At 38.6% G+C, this 10,892-nt stretch overlaps 1 pseudogene across 1 annotated transcript in view; it reads right to left on the bottom strand.

The window, feature by feature from the left end:
• Window positions 1-739: 739 nt before the first annotated feature.
• Gm20819 (predicted gene, 20819) overlaps window positions 740-10,892 on the bottom strand; it is a 43,262-nt pseudogene continuing 33,109 nt past the window's right edge. The window contains exon 10 of the transcript NR_164185.1: window positions 740-795. The product of NR_164185.1 is annotated as a predicted gene, 20819 (transcript). The remainder of the gene's footprint in view (window positions 796-10,892) is intronic.

Raw genomic sequence — 10,892 nt, 5'->3', positions numbered from 1 at the left:
TTCTGAATGAGGAAGGACCCCGAGGACTCTCTTCTTTAGGGTTCAGAGTGCTACCTGGTCTGGTGCCCACTCTAAGGGGTCATGACAAGGAATTGTTGAAGTCAGAGCATGATATGAAATAATGGACATGTTCTTAGGAGGCTGTGATCTCAAGTCCATTTTAAACCAGGATAGATCCCTATAACCTGTGGTAGTCAGTGAGATTTTCAGTGACGTCAGTTTCCATCTCATAAATGAATGGGTAAGTTTTATCCATACAATTCCTCCTCAGAGGCTATGGGGATAGACAAACACTGGCATACTTGCTAGGGAAAGAACTGGTGATAGTATTTGAATAGAGCAAAGAATGCATGGAATTGATATCACAGATATTATTCTGTATTTTAAAAACGAACTCTCCTAGATAAATTTGTGACAACTGTGAGTCTAACTGGATGCTGAAAGACATCTCTGAATGACTAATACTTACTGAAATATTACTGTGCAATTAACATGTTATTGTTCAGAGAATAAGGGCAAAACAGTAATCTATTTATAGTACAGATGCAAGTTTTATTTCCAATATTTTAACTGTTTTTGACTAGATTCAGAACACAGACAAAGTTGGACTCCTGAATGTAGCACTAGTGGCCTTAAAGAATTGTTTTGTCTGTCACAGTTAGCAAGTTGGGTTCTTATTCATTTTCATATTTGGATTGCTTGTTGAAGGTCATATAAATCTCCTGAAGCACAACAGGATAATGGCTCACATCAGTGGCAACACATGGAAAATTCAGTTTATGTCCAATGATGCAGCTGGAATATAGTTGCACAGGATTGTTTATTAAACACTTAGTCAAGCTGATTCTTTGAAAGGTCATGTTTTATAGAAATTGGTACACTGAGAAAGTGTAAAATTGAGGCTATAAGTGAAGATCCTACTTTACTGACACAGAAACTTGTTTTGCCTGTTTTGTACACTTTGCCAGTTTTCTAAGAGCAGTTTTTGATCTTGCTGGATGAAAGGTGTTTATTGGCTCCTCTCTTTGATTTTTGTGAAGGATTTCTGTTTCCCTTTGGCTATGCAGCAATAAAGGCTTGTATCATTCAGAAACTCAGGGACACTTTCTATCAACCAGTTATTTCCTTGTGCCATTGCCTCAGTGCTATGCCATAAGTTCTTTCTTCTTGGAATTCTTGAATGCTTTACCACCCCCTCTCTTTTTTTTTAACTCCAACTTATCTCAGGAGTTTATATTTAAAAGCTATTTGCTGTCAGAATATCCACTCTTCTCCTACAATCTGGGGTAACTTGTATTCCTGGCTAATTCTGTATTAACTATTCTTATCTGAATTTCTAGTTGGTCTTTTGCTATCTCTGAAAACATTGAATTTAAGTAACAGAACAATCCTGCTAGGCATGAAGAACTTGCTGCATGGTAAAATGGGTAGGAAATTATATGTATCGATTCAGATAATATACACCTTTTGAGAATTAGCTGTGCAATCTTAATGTCAGAACAAAATAGCTTTCTGGATTTAAGTTACTGTTACTATGTTTCTTTCAGATAATCTATAAAGGCAAAATGAGTAGTGGTTTATAAATGGAGAAATGCTTGATTTAAGCATGGTGATATTGAAAAGAAAGTTCAATTTTTCACTTTGAAATTAAATCTATGAAGGTGATTACTTGACTTATGTTTTGAAAAGTTTTCTGTGAATTTTTCTAAATATTGGATATGTTTTTAAACATATCATTATTAATAACAGCATTATAATGTTGTTCAAATAAAATGACTTTTATTCATTGTAAATGTAATAATGAAAATAACTGAATAGGTTTGTAGCATTTAACACAGTAATTAATATTCTTTAATAAAGCTTTTAAAATCTATTCCTTTTCTTAAGTTTATTCTCTTACATGAACAAACAACTGAATGACCAGGAAAGACATAAGACCAAGTCTTTTTGTAAACTAAATTAATATCTTTTGACATTTGGCATGTTAAAAGCTTGACACTGGAAGTCAGTCAAACAAAATGTTGGTTTGGATATTTAATAGGGCCTTGGTGTACTTTCTTTTTCATGACTGGAGCTGTATTGATGACACCATTGTGCTTTTATGCTATTTCTCCTAGCAGAGTTTTGTGGGAACAGTAAGACACTCTTGTTTGTCCTGTCTTAATGTTTTCTTACAATTTATCTTCTTATGACTCCTCCTCATCCCTTCTCTCTTTCTCTCAGTCTCTGTCTTTCTGTTTTTCTGTGTCTCTGTCTATCTTTCTCTGTCTCTCTGTCTCTGTCTCTGTCTCTCTCTCTCTCTCTTTCTCTCTCTCTCTCTCTCTCTGTGTGTGTGTGTGTGTGTGTGTGAGAGTGTTTGTGTGTGTGTAGAGTGGATGAGGGAGAATGGAGGTGGATCTTAATGGCATGTATATATAATGTTTTTTCATGTATGAAGCTGTACATATATGTAAGTGTATATGTTCATGTGTGTGCATGTGCATGTACAGACCACATGTTAAAGCTGTGTAATTTGATGACTTTCACTCTGTTTACTGAGCAGGGTTTGGGTTGTCTAGCAGGGCAGCTTGACCCAGGATTTCCAGTCTTCCTCTGCTCAGAGTATAGGTGAGCAGACACACTCACTCACCACTGGGTACTGGGTTATCTGAACTCTTTTCCTCACATTTGTGTGGCAAGCACAATATCCCCTTAACTATTTCCCAGCTCCTATTATTTTTAAAAAAATGTTATTAGGAATTGGCTTTTACTTCCTTTATTTCTTTCTCAGCAAGTTCATTGATGGCATATATAAATATGTTGATTTTTTAATGTGACTTTGTATCACTCCAATTTGCTGAAACTGTTTGTATATAAGTTTTCTGTTGAAACTATTAAGGACAGGATTGCATTTTCTACAAATGGGGATCAATTGACTACTTCCTCTCCCATATGTATCCATGGTGGTATGTAAACATGGGCAGCACTGTGTAAATTAGTACACTGGTTTTCAAAACTAGACTTATGAGATAGTCTAGCTGTCACACACCAAGACAAATACTTAAAGATCCCACGTCCTACATCTGATATATGTTCAATGCATGTTTATTGCAATATTCACAATAGCTAGGAAATGGAACCGTTTCTTTTCCATTATGAACTTAATAGATGAAATGTGGTATATAGGGCCGGTGAGATGGCTCAGTGGTTGAGCGCTCTGACTGCTTTTCTGAAGGTCCAGATTTCAAATCCCAGTAACTACTAGGTGGCTCACAACCATCCATAATGAGATCTAATGCCTTCTCCTGGGGTACCTGAATAGAGCTGGAGTGTGTATATATATATATATATATATATGATATAATTTTAGTCAACTGAAAGGTAGCTTGCCACAGACAAACCTCACTTGGGTCCTTGCTCCATGGGCATATCTTGGATTCTGAGTAAAGGTGGGCAAGGATTTAACAAGAAGAGAGGCTGAGAAACAGACAAGACACAAAGGAGTGTGGATCTGAATGTAATTTGTCTCAAAGGGAGCAATAGTCTTATAAGTGACTTTTACACAAAATAGAGGAATGCCTACAAAGGACTGGCAGGGACCAATTGGGATAAAATTCAATGTTAAAAACTGGGATCAAAAGTAGCCTTCCCTAAGGTTTGCTTAATCTTAGAAGTCATAGGCAATGGTTTTGTGCCCTTGCAATAGTTCCTCTTCTAGTCTATCATATAATACCTCCGGCCCCTAGGTCATTGCAAATTCCTGTGTATGTTTGAAGCTCAAATATCTATAGTTCTAATTATCTATTCTGGTTTCTTCTTATAACACAACCTTTCTTATTCCTAGATAATAGTAAATTCTTGCATATGGTAGTAGTTTGCCCTGAGAATTCTAACTCTGTGGAACAGATAGTAATGCCTGATTTCTTTCATTATCTCTCTTACAGTACTAGAGGTAAATCTGAATGTCACTGAATAGGCAGCATCCTTGGTGAATTCAAAGACCATAGTTTGCTCAAGGAATGCCTAGGACAGGAATTCCTAGGTGAGGTATCTAACTTAGCAATATGTCAAAATCAATCCTTAGAGGCACTTACAAAAAAGCAATATTAAGGGAAAGCACACAGATCCATTTACCAACTAAAGCAAGGACATTGGAACATTCATTATACAGGTTACCATGAATACAGGAGACTAAGTTTCCGTGAAGTTTTCGCCTCGGGACCATGTCTAGGCTTTTCGGCCTGTCAGGTGGGTCACTACTGGTGTGTTTGTAGCAGTAGCTGAAATCAAGGCATTTGGAGGAAAATGGATGGAAGGAGAGTGTTTTGTTAGGTGAGTTAACACAGATTTGGAATAAGGTAATTAACATAGTTTTGCTCTCATACGGGTTTGAGGCCATTTTTATATAATTTCGTGCATGTGTGAGGTTGAGTGATAGTATTCTCTTGCAGAAAGATAGAAAACCTAATATATTACTTATCATAATGAACATAAAGGGGAGTTAGCAATTGCTGTATTATTGCTGTGATCAACCACTATTACCAAGGCAACTAGTAGAAGGAAAGCTTTTTTTGTCTTATCATTCCAGAGGGATAAGACTTTATCATGATGCCACAACTCTTCCCTGCAGCAGAGCTGGTGCTCCAGAACTCCTCCCACATACAGAGATATCTTGACTACTAGGAGGTCTGTCATAGCCAAGCTCACAGATGAGATACCGCTTGCCACAATACTGTGCCTACCTGGGACCTCAAGGGGCCCAGTGAAAGCAAACCATATCTGTCTTGCCCTGGTAGAGATACATTTTCCTTCTGGCCGAAAACTCGGCCTGGGCCAGAGCCACTGCTCCAGATCCAGTCCCACAAACATCGACAACTTTGATTCCCGGAAGCTCCACCACAACCAGTTCACAATCAGCTCGTTGGAGGAACAGGATCCAGTCAGAAACAATAAGGCCAGTAAAAATCTGAGATAAACAAATGGAGAGAGGCAAATATAAAAATTGCAAAAGACCCAAAAAACACTGAAAGTTTAAAAAAATCAGGAAAACCAAAAAAAGAAAATATATATATATATATATATATATATATATATATATATATATATATATATATATATGACCCTAAAGCCCTAACAAAATATACCAAATTTCTAAAAAATAAAATAAAATAAACAATGACAAACAAACAAACAAAATAAAAGCCTTAAAAAAATAGAAATTAAAAAAAAATCCTAAAATCCTTTAAAAGCCCTAAAAGACCCTAATACCCTAAAATACTTTAAAATTCAAAAGAAATCAAGAAACATCCATCCCTCTCCAAATATAGACCTCAAGAAAACCCTAAAATCCCAAAAAATCCAGAAATATTTTTAAATCATAAAAAACTAAAACCCTACATAAAATCCCTGTCATTCAAGCCCCCCATCCTAAAAACTCTAAAATACTTAAAATTCCCTAAAAGACTCCTAAAATCTTAAAAAAGAAAACCCTAAAACACTTTAGAATCTTTAACCAAACACTAAAAGAGACCTAAAAAGCTTTTAAAATAACCTAAAATGCTTTATATTTATCTATCTACCTATCTACCTTTCTACCTATCATCTACCTACCTACCTACCTAACTACCTACCTACCTACCTATCTTATCTATGTATCTTATCTTATCTATCTATATCTATCTATCTATCTATCTATCTATCTATCTATCTATCTATCTATCTATCTATCTATCTACCTATCTATCTATCTATATACTTTTTACGGTTTTTCAAGACAGTGTTTCTCTGTGTAATTCTGCCTGTCCTGGAAATCACTTTTTAGACAAGGCTGGCCTTGAAATCAGAAATCTGCCTGCCTCTGCCTGCCATATGCTGGGATTAAAGCCATTGGACATCACAGAAAGGAGACCCGAAAATACTTAAACAAACAAACAAAACAAAAAATAAAACAAAAATACAAAACAAAACAAAACAAAACAAACAAACAAACAAAAAAACAGGAACTCTAAAAAGACCATTAAAAATTCTAAAAACACTTTAAAAATGCCCTAAAATTCCCCAAAATCTAAAGAACCCTAAAAAGACATTAAAAATTGTAAAAGCAAAAAAAAACAAAACAAAAAAAAAACCAAAAAACAAAACAGAAGAACAAAACAAACAACGACAACAACAACAACAACAACAACATGTCTTTAAAAAGTTGCCTGAAACACTGAGGAAACCCTAAAATTATTTTTTATATGAAAGAACCTTAAAAAAAATCCTAAAAGACATAATTAAAACTTTACAAACCCTAAAGAAAAATCTAAAATTCTAAAGAGAACTCAAGAAGTCTTACTAAAAAAACAAATGAAACAAAGAAACAAAATATAAAACAAACTAATGAAAAAAAAACCCTAAAACTCTAAAATAACCTTAAAAAAAATAGAACCCCCAAAAAGACACTAAAAACCGCAATGCCCAAAAACCCTGTGTACTGTGGCATGAGAATAGGCACACACGAATATATTAAATGAACAAATGAATTTGAATAAATAAATACAAATATTTTGACTTTAGGCCATGTTTCTGCTATAAGCATTAAAGTTGGCAAAATCAGAGCTGGCAAGAAGGCTCAGGAAGTCAAATTTCGTTTTTTGCTCCCTGGCATCTGGATTTCAAGGACTGAATCCATATGGGAGAAAGGTAGAATTTCACTGAGTTATTCTTATACACAATAAACAAGCAAAAATAATCAATCTGTAATAATTAAGGCCAAATGTTCGCTATTGCATTAACTGTGGTGGAATTAGAACTGGTTATGCTATAAATGTTGCTGAATTCCAAATTGGTTGATGAATGAGTTTTACTGGGATTCCTTACAGGAATAAGTGTGAGGGGTTACTTACAGGAGCAGAAATGACTCAGGGACAGCTGCACCACCAAACCCACCCCACTATGGTCCACAAAAACGGGAACCTGGAGAATAGAGCAGACAGCTCAACAGGTTGGAGAGAATCCTTTCAATGTAGCTCAGTGGATCTAAACCTCTTCCAGGCAAGGTAGCTCCAGCTCCCTCTTGTTTCTGCTTCTTTCAGACAACTAGTCTCAACTTCACCAAGACTCTGTAAGACCCCCAAAGCTGGGCCTCCACTCAAGTCCCAGGATGAGCTGCCCAGCACCCCAAAGACTCAAGAGAAAACCACACCTAATGCAAACTGCAAGAGGTTTTATTATCAGGTAGCTGAGGAGGAACTCCTTCTGCCATGCAGGGCAGGGGAGTTTGACCCTGAGCAGTAACATTACAGGACTTTAACAGCTAGCTGAGGAATTGGAAGAAGTTGGAAGGAGAGTTGGCTATAGGTGGGGGTATAGTGGGGGAGTAGTCTGCACCTCCTCTCTATATCCATATCTTTGTAGGTCTTCCTACAATTATCGCATCTCTGGCTGTAAGGCACAGAAACAAAAAGCCTTTTGCTGGCAATAGAATACAAAGAGCTTCTTTCTGATGTTTATTTAGAGATCAAGGGAAAAAAAAAGGTTGGGAAATGTCCAGGGGCTCTTCCTTCCAGGGATAAATGCTATAAGACAGGGTCTCACATACCCTACTCCTTCTAGTAAATAGTTCTAATATTAGAACTAGGAAAATTAAACCTCTGTCCCAGCTGTCAAATAAAGCCAACATGAGGTCACATCTTCAGAATTTGTTACATTGAGAGCCCCAGAAGCGCTTTAATGAGACTAAAGAGTTTCTCACCAGAGGTGGGATGGAGGGAGGAGGTTCAGTTCCTGAGCCAAGGCCAGTTAGTGCAAGCAGGGCTGGGTCAGTGGGCCTCGGTGGGGCCAATAGGAGGAGCCAGACACAGGCTGGAGGAGCAGCAGCAGAGCTTGTCACAAGCACCAGTTAGGGTCCTTTTCGTCTGGGTTTATGGTTGTTAGAAAGGTGGTGTCAGGCCAGGATAGGATGCTCTATTTGAAATTGATGTGGTCCCATTGTGGTTCCTGGTACCTATGTATTGTTTGTTTGTTTGTGTGTGTGTGTGTGTCTGTGTGTGTGTCTGTGTGTCTGTGTGTCTTTGTTTGATTTTTTTTCAGCAATTCCCAGGAATCATTTTTGATCAGTTATAGGGCCTTCAAGTGAGCTGGCAGGGGTTGGGAAAAAGGAACACCAGGTCAAACATTCTCCCTGCTTCATTAGGTCTCCCATGGAGGAGTTCAAAGGGTGTAAGTATAAATTTCCCTGGGAACAAGGCGAAGGTTAGGAGTGTTGTCCAATCTTTTCTGCTGGTCTCTAAAGCCAATCTAGTTAAGGTTTACTTTAATGTTCTCTTTATCTGCTCTACCTGTCCTGAAATCTGGGGTCTATAAGCAATTGTCTTATCTGAGCAATGAAGGAGGGGATGTTGTCTGATGAAATTACCTTAGGGATGTCAAATATTGGGAAAATTTCCTCTAATATCTTCTTTACCATGACTTTGGTGGTCTCCTTCTTAGTGTGGAAGGCTTCCATTCACCCTGAAAAAGTGTCTAAAAAAACTAATAAATATTTATTACTGTACTTGGCTGGATTAACGTCAGTAAAATTTATTGCCCAGTATGCCCCTAGCGGGTCACCTCTTAGCTGCTTTCCCGGGGCAAAGCCTGAATTTTAACTGTTAGCAACAGAGTATTCCCGGAAGACTGACAAGGGAATAAAACACCCAGTTCTAAGAGCCTTTTGAGGTGAGGTCTGATGCCCTTGAAGGCCTCTTTGTTCATGGGGTATTATCATACCCCAATAGGAGTCGCACCAGCTTTGAGCATCACAACGATGGGGGCACCCTTTTTGTCATTTTTATACCTGCAGTCTCTGGCCAGGCTTGAGGATATCTCTCTAACCAGTTCCCTTCTAGAACTTTTCTCTAACAGGTTTGAGGCTCACTTTATCTATATTAGTTTTCTGATTTTCAAGCTAAAATTATAGAGATGGTGGAATCCAAGAGACTGAAGTTCCTTCTGAAAAGAAACTTATGTGGGCTTTTATTTTGATAGTAAGTCTCTCCCCAACAATGGGGTGGAGCATTCAGGAATGATGAGAAAGTAATGAGTTACTTGGCTTCTTCTTAAATCAACTTTATTATCAGTGGTCCAAGAGTATGGATTCTGACAAGTAGCCACTATTACTACAGTTTTCTTGTTCTTCAATTTCCCCAGTGGCTCTTTCAGGACTAAAAATTCTGCTCTGGTATCAACAAGGAAATATGTTGTGGTCGCCTCCACAGTTAGGATTACCCTAGGCTCGGGGAGGGGGGCCTGAGGCCCATCTGCCCTAGTCATTGTCATCTGGGTTAAGGACCTTGGGAGGACTGATATCTATTTTTTGGGGGGGGGCAGTCTTTTGCCCAGTGTCCATTTTTTTTTATTGGTCCTTATCTAGAGGTGGTTGCAAAGGTCCTCTGGAGTTTTGACATCTTCTTGGTGCTGTGTTACCCAGGTACACTGTCTGCCTACATCCTCCTCCCTTTCTATAATATTCCTTATCACCTGGAATTATGTCTAAAACCCTAGTTAAATTTCTTACAGCCTTCTATCTCATATAATTTATCTTTTTTCAGACTCTCTCTTTACTCTTTCTCTTTTTTCTTCTCCAGTCTCTCTCTTATAGTACACTTTCTCTGTCTCCTTAACCAGATCTTTCAAAGATAATATTTGCAGACTCTATAGACACTGTAACCTTTTAATGTCAGAAGCAGACTGGCCAATGAAAGCCATGGCCATCGCTACCTGCTGGCCCTCTGATGTAGGGTCAAAGTGAGTGTAAGGCCTGTATGGTTCTAAGAGGTGCTCAAAAAAAACACTGCTGGGTGCTACTTTTCCTCTTGTAGGATCCCTCTTACCTTGGCCAAATTAGTGGGGCACCTGCCAGCTCCTTTCAGCCCTGTTACTAGAGCCCAGAGGAAAACTGTCAACTGCCCCCTACTGTGAGGACTTTCAGGGTCCCAGTCAGGACTTGTCAGAGGCAAGCCTGCATATATTTCATTCAGAAGATGTGACAGCCATTCATTGACCCCTAGCATGTTCTTTCTGGCCTCCAGCAGTATCTTTTTTTTCTCCTCTGTGGTGAAAAGAATGCTCAAATTCTGTTGAAAGTTATCCCTAGTGGGCTGATGAGAGAACATGAGAGATTATATTAGATGAGTATGGCTAGAGGGATTTCCAGAAAAGGGGGCATGATATGCCTTCAAATTATAGGATCAGTAGAGGAAAATGGCCAGTACTAAAGGGACTGCAGTTGTCTGGGTTCTGATGGAGGAGGGCCGTAAGTATATAAAGGCAGCACTGTGCAGTCTGTTTCCTCTAGGTTCCGAGCTCAACAGCCTCAGGTTCCAGCTGCTGGTCCCACCCCCACATCTCCAGCGGCACCTCAGACATGTTGAGAGGTCTGGGAGGGGACGAGTTGGGGATATGGTGGTAGGGTGTTATGCCATTGTGGAGGTTCTTCTAACTCTGGATATATCTTTGTGGGAGCCAGGGTTGCAGTTCAGACTCCACTATTTTTATCTCAGTTTTTTTTTTTCTCTGAGTGGCAGAGAGTTAGGTCTCAGGAGTCTGGCTTTTTCCACTGAACTCAAGGTTTCAACAAGGATGGGGGGGATCCTTGGCTAAATTTTTTTAGATGAGATTCTATGGCACTTGATTTGGTTGAGACCCTGGTCCCCTCTGCCTAAACAACATTTTTAAGGGCAGAAATCACAATCAAATCAAGAGTGTCCTCTGGTGTTAAACCAACACCAAAAGCGTGCCATTCCCTAGAGCAGAAAGTTCTTCAAAATCTCTTTCTGACATCTACAGACGGGTTGTGAATCCTAGTCTTAATTTAAGTCCAAATCACAAGACTCATACGAGGGGAGTGCTAAGAGTCTGTCTCATTGTCAGAGTCACATTCAGGGAGACAA

The sequence above is a fragment of the Mus musculus genome, chromosome Y, assembly GCF_000001635.26.
Source record: "Mus musculus strain C57BL/6J chromosome Y, GRCm38.p6 C57BL/6J".
Lineage (NCBI taxonomy): Eukaryota > Metazoa > Chordata > Mammalia > Rodentia > Muridae > Mus > Mus musculus.
Note: the sequence above shows the minus strand (reverse complement) of the source record. Positions and strands in the feature narration are given on the sequence as shown.